We start from the raw sequence: 15932 nt of genomic DNA on the forward strand, positions 1-15932 counted from the left end.
TAGGTTATTTACCAGCCATCCGGACTTTAAGGAAGTGGTTCAGCAACATCGAGATCGTCCGCATAAGCGATTCACAGAGCACAAGTCTATTCAGGCTAAATACCTCTTTGATCCAGACCTAATGAAAGATTGGTTACAGTCCCCTCCAGTGGACCCGCCTGTATCGCGCCTGGCTTCAAAGACACTTCTGTCTGTCCAAGGGGTCCTCAATCAAAAACCCTTCCGATTGTCAGATTGACTACCTTGCCCGTTCAGTTTTTGAAGATTCAGGAGCAGCGCTTTTTCCATCTTTCGCGGCAATTTGGGTCACAAAAGCAATGGCCGCTTGTGCAGAGGTCTTGATTACCTCCTTCCAGGACACCAATCTTCCTCCGGGGTCGCCAGGCAGATAATTCACGCAGCGAACTTTGTAGTGGATGCCTCTTTTGACGCCGCTAACTGCGCTGCTCAAACTGCCGCTAATGTGGTCTCCATTTGAAGAGCCCTATGGCTCTGCGACTGGAGGGCGGATGCCGCATCCAAAAGATCCTTGACTTCTCTCCCGTTTCAGACAGGTCGCCTTTTTGGAGAGAAACTAGATCAACTCATTTCTGATGCTACCGGGGAGAACATTTCTCCCTCAACAAAAAGCTGCTCGGCCGTTTCTCAACCAACATCCGGCGCGCTTTTGTTCCTTTCGCAACAACTCCGGTTGGTCCTCCTCTACCTTCTCTCCTGGATCAGGTCCATCTTCGCGCGAGGAGAGGCTCCTAGGTCTCGTACAGACCTAACCATCTATGGAAACCCAGACCTAGGGCTTCTGGTTCCAAAGGAGCCAGGTCTCAAAGATCTACCCAATGACTTGTTGCGGTATCCGGCGGACACCGACAAAGTAGGCGGCCGTCTACTTTCCTTCAGCCACACCTGGCTCGGGGTCATCCACGACAAGTGGGTCAGGGAGCTAGTGTCCTCCGGATACAAGATAGTTTTCCTCTCCCCCTCCTACTCGTTTTTTCCTTTCCTCTCCGCCCAAAGGAAAGACAAGAGCCTTCGGGCTGTTCAAGCTCTCAAGGGACGGCGTCATCATTCCGGTCCCTCATCACCAGAGGTTCAGAGGATTTTATTCAAACCTTTTTGTGGTTCCAAAGAAAGATGGCTCAATGCGTCCCATTCTGGATCTCAAACTGTTAAATCGGTTTGTCACGGTTCGGCGATTCCGAATCTCTCCGGTCAGTGGTCGCTTCCATGGAGAAAGGAGAGTTCCTAGCATCCATCGACATCAAGGACGCCTACCTTCACATCCCGATCTACCCGTCTCACCAGCAGTTCCTGCGCTTTGCAATTCACGAGGAACACTTCCAGTTCGTGGCCTTGCCCTTCGGACTCGCCATTGCCCCCAGGGTCTTTACCAAGGTCATGGCGGCTGTCATGGCCATTCTCCACTCTCGGGGAGTAGTAGTGTTACCGTATCTCGACGACCTGCTCATCAAGGGTCCCTTTCAGCCTGCGAAGAATCTGTGGAGATAACAGTAAATACACTTTCACGCCTGGGGTGGAAGATAAACTTCGAAAAGTCTTCCCCGAAGCCGGCTCAGCAAATCTCCTTTTTAGGAATGATCTTGGACACTTCCCGCGGGTTGGTCATTCACCCTCCAGAAAAGACGCAAGCCTTACAACAAGCAGTGCAAACTCTTTCCCGTCCAGCTTCTCACTTCATTCGTTTCAGCATGAGAGTTCTTGGAAAAATGGTAGCTGCCATGGAAGCAGTTCTGTTTGCACAGTTCCATCTGCGTCCCTTACAACATCAGTTGCTGTCAGCTTGGGACAAGAACCCGTTCTCCCTGGACCGTCGGATCCTTCTGTTCCTGTGGGTCATGCAAGCCCTCAAGTGGTGGACTCTGAAGTCCTCCCTGAATCAAGGAAGGTCTTTTCTCCCAGTAAGATGGTTGATAATAACCACCAACGCAAGTCTCAGCTGGGGTGCAGTCTTTCGTCACCACACGGCACAGGGTCGTTGGTCAACCCAAGAATCACGTCTCCCCATCAACGACTTAGAGATTCGAGCGATCAGATTGGCTCTACGGAGTTTCCACCATCTCCTCGCAGGTCACCCCATCAGGATCCAATCAGACAACGCCACGGCTGTAGCGTATATCAACCGCCAGGGAGGTACCCGGAGCAAGATGGTCATGCACGAAGTGAGTCACATCCTCCATTGGGCCGAGACCAACCATTCCTCCATCTCAGCAATTCACATCCCCGGCGTGGGAAATTGGGCGGCAGATTTTCTCAGGAGAGTGGTCTCTTCATCCAGAAGTTTTTCACCAGATCTGTCTTTGTTGGGGGTCTCAGGATGTGGACCTCAAGGCCTCCAGGCTAAACAACAAGGTGTCTCGGTTCATCGCGCGATCCATGCGCCATTGGAGCGGATGCCCTGGTGCTGCCATAGCATCGGTTCCGGCTTCCGTACATCTTTCCCCCTCTTCCCTTGCTTCCGAGGGTCATCAAGAAGAGCAGAGGGAGTGCCTGTGATCCTAGTCGCGCCAGATTGTCCGCGCCGAGCATGGTATGCGGAACTAGTACAGCTAGTCGCCGATGTTCCCTGGCGACTTCCAGATCGCTCGGATCTGCTTTCTCAGGGCCCGATTTACCACCAGAACTCCAGGGCCCTGTCTTTGATGGCATGGCTGTTGAATCCTGGATTTTAGCACAGGCTGGATTTTCTCCCGACATCATCACCACAATTAGTGCTAGGAAGCCCGTATCCAGAGGTATCTATCACCGCACCTGGAAAATATTCTTTTCATGGTTGTCACGGTCACATGTCTGGACGCAGCGAGTACCGCAAGGCGAACCCATATGACACACGTGACCCTGGCTACACCGCCTCCAGTGGGGCGAATTTAAATAATAAACACGTGCAGCTGGATACACCGCCTCCAACTGGCGAATTTAGACATATGTATATACAAGTCTGGAAACCCCGCCTCCAGTAAGGCGAATTTAAACAAGGGAAACCTGGGAAACATTAACAACGGTGGGCCCTGCGATAGGGAATGGGGAAGTGGAGACCTGAGCTCCCCTGAGCCAGTGTCCCTGCACTCCTAACATTCCCTATGCCGGTTCCGCATCGGGCGCGCACAGGAACCTAAAAACCCTAGCTCACCTTGACCTAAACCCTCACTAGGGAATTGGTCGGTGCGGAAACTAATCCCACCACTGCACTAAAACACACATGAGGAAAGATGACAAAATGGGAAACACCACTTAGATTTGCTCTGTTGCGTATGCTCCTAGCAACAGAGCCCACCACCTGCGTGCATCTTCTCCACCCGGATCCATCACCATAACTGGATCTTTCACCATAGTGCAGCCTTGGAGCAGAGTCCACCACCAATTGCAGAAGTCCAGTAACAAGAGTCCCAAAGATGAGTTCAGCTCCTTACCAAAAAGTCAAGCATGCTTGAGTCCAGCTCTCAGCAACCAAGTCCCGCATGCTGAGTGCAACTCCATAGTCGCCACTCCACCAAGTCATGCAAGCACTTCCTGCCGACACCATAAACTGTGACTCCACCACACCATGCCAGCCCTTCTTGCAGGCCACCTAGCTGCCACTCGTCCCCTCTGGCTGGGCTGCGCAGGACTCCTGTTCAGCTCCTTCACCCCAGGCTTACTTGCCAAACAAACACAATATCACCAACCGTCATCAAACACCTGGCACTCTTTTATAGAGCCTAACACCTGTTTTATAATTGCGTGCACATTAAACCAAAGAAACTAAAGTGCACTACCGCTCACCACCACCGGGAAACAACTTGGAACAAACGACACCACGTGTAATAATTCTAATGGCCACGGGGCAATCAACCCACTTTGGCACCAAGCCAAAGGAAAAAAAGTTCACTTTGTCCATTTAACTTGTCAGATCCAGCCTGGATCATGACAATGGTGCAAGGATCATGGTCGTTCCCCTCTGGTATTCTCCATTCCGAGAATATTGGAGTTTCTTCAATCCGGACTAAGATCAGGTCTCGCGCTTATCTCGCTCAAGGGCCAAATTTCGGCCTTGTCAGTGCTTTTCCAACAAAGAATTGCCACCAAACCTCAGGTCAGGACGTTTATTCAAGGAGTCTCCCATGTAGCGCCTCCTTATATGAATCCATTAGAACCATGGGACCTTAACCTGGTTCTCAGGGCCTTACAAGAGGATCCTTTTGAACCGCTGCAGGATGTGTCATTGACCATCCTCTCTTGGAAAGTGGTCTTTCTAGTAGCCATCACCTCAATCAGACGAGTTTCAGAATTGGCAGCTCTGTCCTGCCGTTCTCCGTTCCTGAATTTTCATCAGGACAAGGTGGTTCTCAGAACGTCCCCGTCCTTCATGCCCCAGGTCATTTCCTCTTTCCACCTCAATGAGGAAATTGTTTTGCCTACCTTTTGTCCGGCACCAGTCCACCATTGAGAAGGCCCTCCACATCCTGGATATGGTTAGGGCGCTGAGACGGTACATCTCGCGGACGGCTCCCTTCCACAGGTCAGATGCCCTGTTCATACTTCCTCAGGGGCATAAGAAAGGCCTAGCTGCGTCCAAAGCAACGCTAGCCAGGTGGATTCGCTTGGCGATTCAGGAATCCTACCGTGTCAGGAACGCGCCCGTCCCTGCGTGGATTAAGGCGCACTCTACCCGGTCAGTGGGCGCCTCGTGGGCCATTCGGCACCAGGCCACGGCAGAACAGTTCTGCAAGGCTGCGACTTGGTCCAGTCTGCATACCTTTTCAAAACATTACCAAATTCATTCTCAGGCCTCTGCAGATGCAGCTCTCGGCAGATGCATCCTGCAATTGGCAGTACCTCAGTCTTAACTCAGAGGTACATGGGGTATTAGCAGATGTATGCTCCCCACCCAGGGTCTGCTTTAGGACGTCCTACTGTCTGTGTCCCCAATGAGGTCTAGGAGAAACAGGGATTTTTGTGTACTCACTGTAAAATCCTTTTCTCCGAGCCATTCATTGGGGCACCCGCCCTGTTTAGCCTACTGGCTCATTTGTAGCATTCTTAGGTTTTGACATAGTTCGTTACTGTTGACTGTTTAAGCTCCTACTGCTTTTTTCACTGAACTGGAGATCTCTTCCAGCTGCGGGGTGTATACTGCAGGGGAGGAGTTAACTTTTTTCTTTCTGATTGCTTAGTGTCCTCCTAGTGGCAGCAGCATAACACCCACTGTCTGTGTCCCCCAATGAATGGCTCGGAGAAAAGGATTTTATGGTGAGTACACAAAAATCCCTATTTCAGTTGACTCAAAAATATTAAGGCCGGGCAATGAAGCAGGGGTGTTAATGCACTTTATTGCCTAGGAGAGTGCAAGTGAACAGTAAAGTGCATGCAGTTTTCCTGTATTTCGCTGCACCAAGTGAACCTAGCCTAAGGTCCCTCCATGCAAGAAAATTAAAACTAATCTATGAATGAACGCTCACTGCTCGTTCGAAAGTTCATTAGTACAAGCTTACCTTACCCTCTGAAGATTGTATTACATAATGGACCTTGATGATGTACCATATATTTAAGATGTAATGGGAGAATAACTGGCTGACAGTCTGTAGGAAATTTTGGAGGGTTGCTAAACAAAAAAACAACAATCAATTGTTCAAGTGATCAAAAAATACACCTGCCATCGCCCAAAATATCTAACATGCCAAATCAATATTCTGGATTATGCTGAATGTTCATTGTTCTATGGTCGGGCACGGAGCATTGTCGTTTGCTGCTGCCGACAATATCGTCCTTTTCATTCAACTTTAATCTAATTTGTAAAGGGGTTTTTATGAGGACCTGTTGCCACAAATTTGGAATCTAATGTAAAGAAATGGCTGTAGTAGTGGTATGTTATTTTTTTCTAATGAGCATTTAAAATGTTATGCTTAGTTTCAAGTGCAACTGGGCTGGACTTGGGGTCTTCTGTTATGAATGGGTCACCGAGGAGGAAAAAAGCAACAAATGCTAAGTCTCAGAAAAACAGAGAGGTTGGTCACTATGCAGACTGCAGAGCCCTGATCTTAACACACAACTAGAAGCAGTCGTGGAGCGTGCCTACGGTGGTCCTAGATGCCTCGTCACAACCGGAGCGCTACATCAGCCTAAAGCAGGAAGAGAGGAAAACTAACTCCCCAGAGCAGACCCCAAAGGAAAGACAGCCCCCCACATGTATTGTCGGTGAAGTGAGATGAAAGCACAAACAAAGGCAGAAAAATAGGCTGAGCAAATGATGGGGCCAAACTAACTTGAAAAGACAGGAAAGGAAAGATACTGTCTGCAGTCTGCCAAAAACCCTACCAAAAATAATGTCCAATGCTTCTGATAACAAAATTAACCCTGAAGTCACTAGACTTCTCCCACTATATCAGCACTCTGGAATATTCTGAGACAGAGCAAAAAGAGGCCAATCTAATAAAGGACAAAAAGGCAAGTTGGCAAATACAGATAAATAAGAGTGGAAATTCAGCCCAGCCGGGCTGGCTGACCACACAAAAACTGAGTTGACCAACAAGAGCAAGTGTGAGCATAAGTTTGTTTTTTTTGCTAAACTTGAGATGACTGGAGCAGAGCTGAGTCCAAGACCTGAGTAGCAGACTAATCACCAGCAACAGGATAGGGCGTCGGCTGTCTTATATCCAGTCTGATACTCCAGAGATCTAATCACTATCCTCCTCGTCATGTGGCAGACCATTACCAATTAAACTAACCTCACTACCTCCTGTCACTACCAGAGGGAGAACGGAAGGAGAACTCCCAGCTGGTGGAGCAGAAAATGAGCTCATAACAGTCTTCTCCTGCCTGTCTGTATATTCCCTGCCCCTTGGCCTGCCTATAGTCTTTTGACAGGTCATTGCTTTTTCAATGACCTACCTCTGCTTGAAATATTGCAAGCACAGTCATTGCTATGGGCAGTGCATACACTGCCCTCTAAAACATCGAGCCAGGAACGGCCGCACCATCCATGGAAAGTCATGTTGATGCCAGATTTCAAACAAAGGAGGCAGGTCACTGACAAGTGACCTTTTATTCAGAGACTGGGCAGGGAATCACAGACAGGGAGGAGAAGTGCCAATGCACAGCCCAGCCCCAATGCACTTGAACCTAATTAGCATCACACTTCAATTAGTGTGTAAAGAAGAATGGCAAAGAGAATGTGTTCAATACAGCGCAAATACAGCCAAGACTTGACTTGGAATTACAAATTTTGCTGATAGTTTCTTTTTAAGGACACTTTATATATTTGGTTAAAGTTGAATGAAAAGGACATTTTTTAGGTAAAACTGATTGTTCCTCATGTAAAATTCTTCGCGAACGACCATGCAACATGCCCAAATATAGAACTTTCCAAATTAGTGCCCACAAGCCCTCTGGAAGACTGGTTGTACTTCTGACACTTAGCTCTGCAACTTTTAAAGATTACACTTTCTCAGGCTTCAACCCTGATTTACTAACTAAAGGTGTTGTTCAGTCTTGTAACACGTTTCAGTTCTTATACTAAAATCTATGAAATTATTTTTCTAAACTTATGGCTGATTTACTAAAGCTCACTAACTTTGATAAACGTGGCGCATTTTAAGACTTGTCGAAGTTTGAACTTACTGGTTCATGCTAGTTATGTATCGGGCGCATCTTTAAATTGCCTAGTTTAGACAATTTGTAAGTTGGCTTACTTTGGTTCACAAACATCTGACAGTTTTGGCAGAATGGATTGTAATTTAGGCTACACATTTTATTCGAACGTCCATGACAGCACCACTGAGAGGGGATCTGCCCTTCAGGAACAGGAAACCTACAGATACAAAAGGGCAGCACCTCTCCCATGCATCAGTTGGTTTCATCAGGATCCCAGGCCAGCCAGTCGACCCAGGTAGCGGGGGTTCTCCTACTTCGACCGGTGCGGAGTCCCTGGAAGTGCCACGGTGGGTCCCGGGGAGGATTCCACAACAGTGTGCGGAGCAAGTGGAGCGGTGTCCAGAGGATCTCAGTCTCTGGAAAGCCAGAGTCTGAAGGTTTGTATCCCCCCTGGGGTCTGTCCTTTTTCCCCGGTGCTGCAGCGTCCAGGTCCTGGTGTTGGGCGGTGCGTTGGCTGTGGCAGATCGGGCCTGGCGGTGGTGTCCTCTCGCATCCCTGCGGTCTCACTGGGAGTCGTGGAAGTGACTTGGCAGGAGTGCGGGGCTTGGGTCACCGGAAACCTGCTGGCTTTTTCTTCATGTATACCGCCGGGTCACGGGCGCCAGCTGGGGGCGTGGAGGCATGGTGGGTCTTGGACGGGGGGGGGCAGACCCCTGGCCACAGACCTGCTGACCAGGATATCTGGGGAGGAGGCATTAAAGGGTCCTGGGACGCTGCAAAGGTGCTTCTGATACGTTGCCAGAATGGATGTGTCAGACGCTCCAGTGGAGCAGCAGGAGCATGCTTCAGAGAGACTTCGTACAAATCCCCAGCTGAAGGCCTGAGGCTGGACAAATGGCCCGTCCAGCCGCAGAAGTTGCTCCAGAGTAAAAGATTCAGCAGCATCAGCTGCCCCCCCCCCCTGTGATACAGTACCTACTACTGCTGCTCAGGTAAAGATCTTCATGAAAGTACACCTGGTGATGCAGTCTTCCCCTTATATTTTTCTGTCTGCCAGGGGAAGAAGTGTTCTGGGAAGTCGAGACTGCCAGACGCTTACCCTAAAAAGTTGTGTCAGCCTTATGTGTGACAGATGGTAGGGTTCTAAAGGGGGGTGGTATTCCCTAGCTTAAAGTAACTCAGTTACTTCACCACAAGCCTGAGGGAAATAATTAGAACAGAGGTGAAAGATTCCTTAAAGTCCCTATCACAGGGGGAGTCTTCTAAGAGGAAAAGTAGAGCTATAGCAAGTTTTTCAGACTCAGATTCCTTGACTGTCCCTAGGAGGGACAAAGATTTCTCAGGGCCTTCTTCATCTTCAGAGGAGGACTCTAGCCATTTCTGTTTTCCCTAGACTAGATGGACAAATTAGTTAAAGCGGCGAGGTCCACCATGGGGATAGCGAATGCGAGACCAGAATGTTCAGTATAGGACTTAATGTTTGGCGGTTTAGATCCAAGGGTTTTAGGAAGTTTTGCCCCCAGCAGATCGCCCCCAGGTACACTTCGCCCCCAGGTACACTTCGCCCCCGAACATTTCGCCCCCAGGTTGTTTCGCCCCCAGGTTGTTTCGCCCCCGGATGTTTCGCCCCCAGCAGTTCGCCCCCGGATGTTTCGCCCCCAGCAGTTCACCCCCGGATGTTTCGCCCCCAGCAGTTCGCCCCCGGATGTTTCACCACCAGCAGTTCACCCCCGGATGTTTCGCCCCCAGCAGTTCGCCCCCTGCTTTTTGCCCCCTGATGTTTCGGCCCCAAATTAGGCAGGGAATTTCGGCCTTGTGTTTTAGCCCTAAGACCGCTTTCACAGTAGCCACTTTCCCAAGTGCTAAGCACTGGAAAATCGCTAAGAAGATTGCCAATTTTGAATATACTAGATGGTGGCCCGAATCTAACATCGGGTATTCTAGAAGGCACAGCCACGTGGTATGTTGCACAGGTTATGTAGTATATTGGACAGTCCACGTAGTACATTGCATAGGCGACGTAGTATATAGGACAGCCGACGTAGTATTTTGGACAGCGCACGTAGTAAATTACACAGCACACGTAGTATATTGGCCAGCCAACGTAGTATATTGCACTGGTCACGTAGTATATTGCACTGTCCACGTAGTCTAGGAATGTGGGCACTATATTCGTGTTTAAAAAAAAAAATAATAAAGATATACTCACCTCAGCCACGGGCCCTGAAGTCCTCGCGCCTCTCTGCAGTGCTGGCGGTGGCTTCCGGTCTGAGCGTAGGACCTGCGATGACGTCGCGGTCACATGACCGTGACATCATCGCAGGTCCTGGACGCATAGCATCGTTCAGACCGGAAGGCACGGCGTGCATCGGAGAGAGGCGCGGAGGACAGCGCGACGTTGGAGGGGGTGAGAGTAACTTTTTTTTTATTATTTTTAACATTACATCTTTTCACTATTGATGCTGCATAGGCACCATCAATAGCGAAAAGTTGGTCACACAGGGTTAATAGCAGCGTTAACGGAGTGCGGTACACCGATCCGTTAACGCTGGCATTAACCCTGTGTGAGCGGTGAGTGCAGGGCAGTGAAGCAGCGGCCATTTTTATGGCAGACTGTGACCGTCGCTGATTGGTCGTGGCAAAACGCCCACGACCAATCAGCGACTTGGATTTACATGACAGACAGACGCAGCGACCAATGAATATACGAATAAAACGTTACAGACAGAAAGACGAAAGTGACCCTTAGACAATTATATAGTAGATAAGTCAATGGCCAGAAAAGCGAGGTGTTGTTTCGGCCAGCTCTTTTTATTTTATTACAGGAGCTATTTTTGAGCACTTAGCATTCATCAATAGCCCGTATCTTATGGGTCATTACCGAGAGCGCTCACAAAAGCGCTCTGAAAAATGCCAGTAAAGCACGTGCTTTGGAGTTCTAAAACAGTGGCAGCATATGGGTGCTTTCACACTTCCGCTACATATGCACTACAGGCCGCCTGTTCACTTCTGTAATGCCGCATTCCGCTAACCTGCAGCGGAACGAAAAGAAAATGCTCTTCTTTTTGTTCTGACACTGATAGCGGAATGTGGCATTACGAAAGCGAACGGGCGGCTGCAGATCGCGGAACCCAGCCGTTCACTTCTATGGGCAATGCAAGCGGAATGCCAGCATTCAGCCAGCATTGCCCCGGGGTCAGCTGGATGTCAGATCCAGAGCGGATCGACCTCTGGCGGCCGCAAACACAAGTGTGAAACCACTCTAAAATTACAGTGTGCAAGATGCCTAAAATCTAAACAATTTTGAACTTTTACCTGACCCAGCACTGACCTGCTTTGTTGCAAGTTTTGTTGCAGATGTAACAAGTAGCAGGTCACATGTCCTGCAAGTTACATTAGACTAGCTTTTATTCCATCTGTACATCAGAATATGGCTACTTTCACACATCAGGTTTTCAGCGTCAGGCTCGATCCGGCGTCGTGCCGGAACGCCGGATCCGGCAAATGTTTTGTAAAACCGGATGTGACGGATCCGGTTTTCTGCCGGATCCGTCTTGTTCTTGACAGACAAAACCGGATCCGTCTCGTCCGGTTCATCCGGTTTTCTATCTGTTTTTCGACGGATTACGCCAGATCCGGTTTTTAAAAACACCCCTTGTGGCCTTCCGAACGGGATTGGCTACTGGAAAACTATATATAGTGTGTTCCTACAGCCCTTCTTTGACAGGTTGTAGAGGAGAAAGTGCAGGTTGGAGAGAAGAGCAAGTTACTGGCGAAGATGGATGTTGTCATTGGAAATATTTTGAAGAATTTGGCGGATTTTACAGCGGAGGCGAATCGTTTGAGGGTGATTGTTCTGGAGAAGGAGAGAGCGAGACAGCAGCGCATCAGGCATCGTAGACGACGTTTGTGGATCCACCCCATCACAGCCAAGAGAATGACGCGTGGGGTCTATTCTACACTCTGCATGGACCTTCGACGCAACCCGGATACATTTTTTTTGGATATGTTCGGATGATAATGGAGAATTTTGATTACTTGGTGGAGCGCATTGCACACCTCATAAGAAAAGCGGACACCTATTGCCGCTTCTCTGTTTCACCCGCAGAGCGTCTGATGGTGACTTTAAGGTAAGCCACATTTATTGGATGTGCTCGCATCAGAGCACACTTTCACTGCAATCTTGTTGGTGGTAGTTTGTATCTCCAAGTGTCATAGCTGAGTTTTGGTATGTAATGCTGTGATTTAAAACTAATTGATTGTTTTTTAATTCCCCACAGATTTCTTGCAACTGGAGAATCCCTTTCGTCACTGCATTTCCAGTACAGACTCGGGATTTCCACCATATCTGGAATAGTGAAGTACACATGCCGTGCACTGTGGGACTCCTTAGCTGAAGAGTTTTTACCAGAGCCCACAACAGAGAGGTGGATTGAAATTGCTGAAAAGTTTCTCCAGATATGTCAGTTTCCGAACTGCTTGGGCGCTGTGGACGGGAAACATATCCGCATTGTAAAGCCAGCCGGATCGGGATCGGAATATTTCAATTACAAGAAATATTTTTCAATTGTCCTCATGGCCATCGCTGACGCGGAATACAAATTTATTGCTGTTGATATTGGGGCCTATGGCCGCTCCAATGACTCTCAAGTTTTCAAACTGTCTGCCATGGGGCGTAAACTGTATGGAAACACCTTCCAGTTCCCACCCCCTAGACCGCTGCCGCAAACATCTGGTCCACCTATGCCATTTGTCTGTGTAGGGGATGAAGCCTTCCAGCTGTCAGAACACCTTTTGAAACCGTACTCTAGCAGAGGATTGACAAGAACAAAACGCATTTTTAATTACCGCCTCACAAGAGCAAGAAGAATGGTTGAATGTACCTTTGGTATTCTGACAGCCAAATGGCGGGTCCTATTGACTGCGATCAACCTCAAGACAGAAACTGTGGACGAGATGATCAAAGCTTGCGTGGTACTCCACAATTTTGTTATCTGCAAGGAACCCATTTCCATTGAGGACACCTCTGAAGAAACCACCTTGCAAGATTACCAGGACATTACCACTAGAAGTTCTGTGACGGTTTCAGTAATGAGGGACAATTTTGCACTATACTTTGTCACCTCAAGGCAGAGTACACTGGCAGGATGACAGAGTGTGAAAGATTTGTGCCCTTAACCAAACTTGTGTACCTTCTGTACCAAAAGTATATACCTTTGTCATGGTCTTAATATTTTTACCTTTAGGCCACAGGTGTGTACCTGGTTGTGTTTTATGCAAAGTATTTCACCTTTTAACAAAAGTTGTGTACATTGTTAGGAAATCACCAACAATAAACACAACTTTTTAGGTGAAATACTTTGCTTCAAACACAACCAGGAACACAACTGTGGCAAAAAGGTAAAATTTACCCACAGTTATATACCAGGTTTTGAATACCTTTTGACCTTTTAAATTATTTAACCTTTTTTTTAAACATATTTCGCCGCAGAAAGAAATGACAGACAACCATTGTAAAACGATAAGTTAACTTTTATTTAAAATTTTTTTTTTTTTTTGTAAAATGTTTTTAAGTTAAAAAAACTTTTTTAATGTTTTAAACCAACCAAATGGGCATTTTTATTAACAAAAAAACATTATAACTCGGTGTAGTGTGGGGTGGAAATACTGCTGGAGGGGCTGCGGGACACTTCGACACTGGGAGTGTGGAGAGAGGTTTGGGATCGTGGTGGGGAAGGAACAGTTAGAGGTGAAGGTGTGGAAAAAGCTACAGAATGGGTGGACGTGTGGGAGGCAGAAGAGGTGGTGGGCGGTGGAGTGGAGGGTTGGGCAGGGACTGTAGGAGCAGATGATGTTGATGGCAAGTTGTATGGGGAAGGAGTTTGGTACGGGGAAGGAGTTTGGTACGGGGCAGGTTGCTGGTACTGGGGAGGTTGCTGGTACTGGGGAGGTTGCTGGTACTGGGGAGGTTGCTGGTACTGGGGAGGTTGCTGGTACTGGGGAGGTGGATGGTATGTAATAGGAGGGGGAGGATGGAAAGTGGCTGGAGGGGGTGCAGGTGGAGGAACTACTGTGGTGGGAGGAGGAGGTTGGGAGGTAACTTGCTGGAGAGCACCATGGCATGAATGCATTACATGCATCTGCTGGGTAGAAGATAGCGTTTCCATGCGCTCCACAACAGACCTGAAAAAGGTGTGGTTTGGCGAAGATCTTGCTTCTGAATGCATGGTTTGCAGAAGTGTCTTCACCTCCAGAATGCTGGAGTTGATCTGTTGAAAGCCTGCGGAGATTTGCTCTGACAAGACTTTTAGACAGTTCTGGAAAGATGCATTCAGATGCAAGAACTCTGGCGCGTAAGTCTTTTCCTGACCCCTCTGCCGCTGCCGCCCAGTACCCGCAGGTGTACTAGAGGTGGCAGGGGCAGAAGGGTGGGGTAAAGGGAAAGCGATCTCCTCACCAGCAGCTTCATGTAATGTAGGCGGCCACGATGCTCCTGTGCTGGTGGATGGGACAGATGGGTCGAATGTGTGGGAAGGCTGGGAAGGTGCAGATGTACCGGGGCGGTCGAAGTGTCCCTCGGTGCCGGTCTCCTCAGGGATCGCCTCAGAAGGGTCCAATCGTGCCGGCTCCCGAGTGCTGCTCACCGTGCTGTGGAATAAAGAGAAAAAAAAACAATTAAAATACTGACATGGTATGGCCCTGGCTGAAAAAAAAAAGTTACATCTAACATTTTTTTTCACATGTGGTGTGTAATATTTACCTTCTAGTGACCATTGTTTCCCGGAGGAACGACAGGGCTTGTGCGTACTTGTACTTGCTCCTGCGTCCTCCAGATCCACTCGGGGCCCGCATCTCTTTATTGAACTCCTTCTTGAAACGATCCCTCACAGACCGCCACCGATTCACAATTCTGTTCCCTGAAACGAGAAAGGAGTGGTTAGTATACAACATCAGTGTTTCCCAAACTCCAGTCCTCATGGTCCCCAGGGGTCATGTTTTCAGGATTTCCATAGTAAATAGAAATCCTGAACACATGATCCGTGGGGACCACGAGGACTGGAGTTCGGGAAACACTGGTTTACATCAAGCAACCGGTACTGTATATACTTACGCTCTTTAATCTGGGCCCGAGCATCGAGGTCCTCCCAGCGGCCCACAAGGAGCGAACAGATTTCCTCCCAGAGTCGTCGGGTAAAGACCAGGTCAGCGTGGCGGCGGTCAGCCATATTCCAGAGCGGCTCCCTTTCTCTGACGAGATCGATGAGGTGGTCCACGTCAATCCCTCCATCCTCACCGTCAGAGTCGGGAGCACGCTGTGAAGGCTGTTAAAGAAAAAGACAAAAATAACATAATTAGCCTCCACAAAAGAAATGAAATAAAAAGTGCAAAAATACAAAGCAAAAATATTTATACTTACACGCTGGTGACCGCCGCGTTGCTGTCGCCGACGACCCTGGGAGGCACTGCGAGGACCTCTTGGCCGAGCACCAGATTGGGAAGACTAGAGAAGAAAACAAAAAATGTTATGTCTTTGGATGTAGGCATTTGTTTGCTGTGTGTGGTCTGCAGAACATTGTTTTCTATGTGTTGTGTGTAGTGTGATGTTGTGTTTCTGCGTTTGATGCAAAAAACTTACCAATTGTGAGCCCACTCCAGGTGTCTGTCCACCCCTTCCTTCTTCTTCTGGGAGCTCCTCTTCATCTTGTGATTCCTGTTTTGAAATAAAAGGCAATGAATAGACATACATTACAGAGATGATGGATTTTGGAAATAAAAACTTACCGTCAAACGCTGACGATGCGAGGGAGGGCTCCCAGAAGAAGATGTGCTGTCTTCCTGGTGGCCAGACTCCATGCCTGTGGGTGGTGGTACTGCTGCTGCCAGTGCTTCCAATGCTGCCACTGTTGCTGCTGCTGCATCTCTTGGGCGGCTGTTGAATAAAGAGAAACAAAGGGCCCATGAATATCTTGATATTCCATGGCCCTAGTTTGGAGGAATGGGGGATTTGATGATTACCGTCTCTCATCTGCTGCTGGACTCCCCTCCCGTTGTTCAGCATGCTGCTCCATTTGGGGTGGTGATGGTGCTGCTGCAGATGTCTCCTGCCTTGTCCTGCGCCTGGTTGCTGTCTTGGGTGGCATGTTGGGTGTGGCTGAGGGTCCCACTGTCTTGCTTTTATATATGTGTCTTGTGGGCAGAGCTACTGAGCATGCTCAGACCAAAAATAGCAGATCCGGCGCATTGCGGTGCTCATAGGCTTTCATTGTGTGAAAAAGCCGGACGCGCTGGATCCGGCGTGTCCGGCTTTTTCGCCGGAGACAAAAAACGTTACAGTAGCCGTTTTTTCC

Source organism: Dendrobates tinctorius, unplaced genomic scaffold (assembly GCF_039654945.1).
Source record: "Dendrobates tinctorius isolate UK_male_01 unplaced genomic scaffold, ASM3965494v1 ptg000046l, whole genome shotgun sequence".
NCBI classification, from domain to species: domain Eukaryota; kingdom Metazoa; phylum Chordata; class Amphibia; order Anura; family Dendrobatidae; genus Dendrobates; species Dendrobates tinctorius.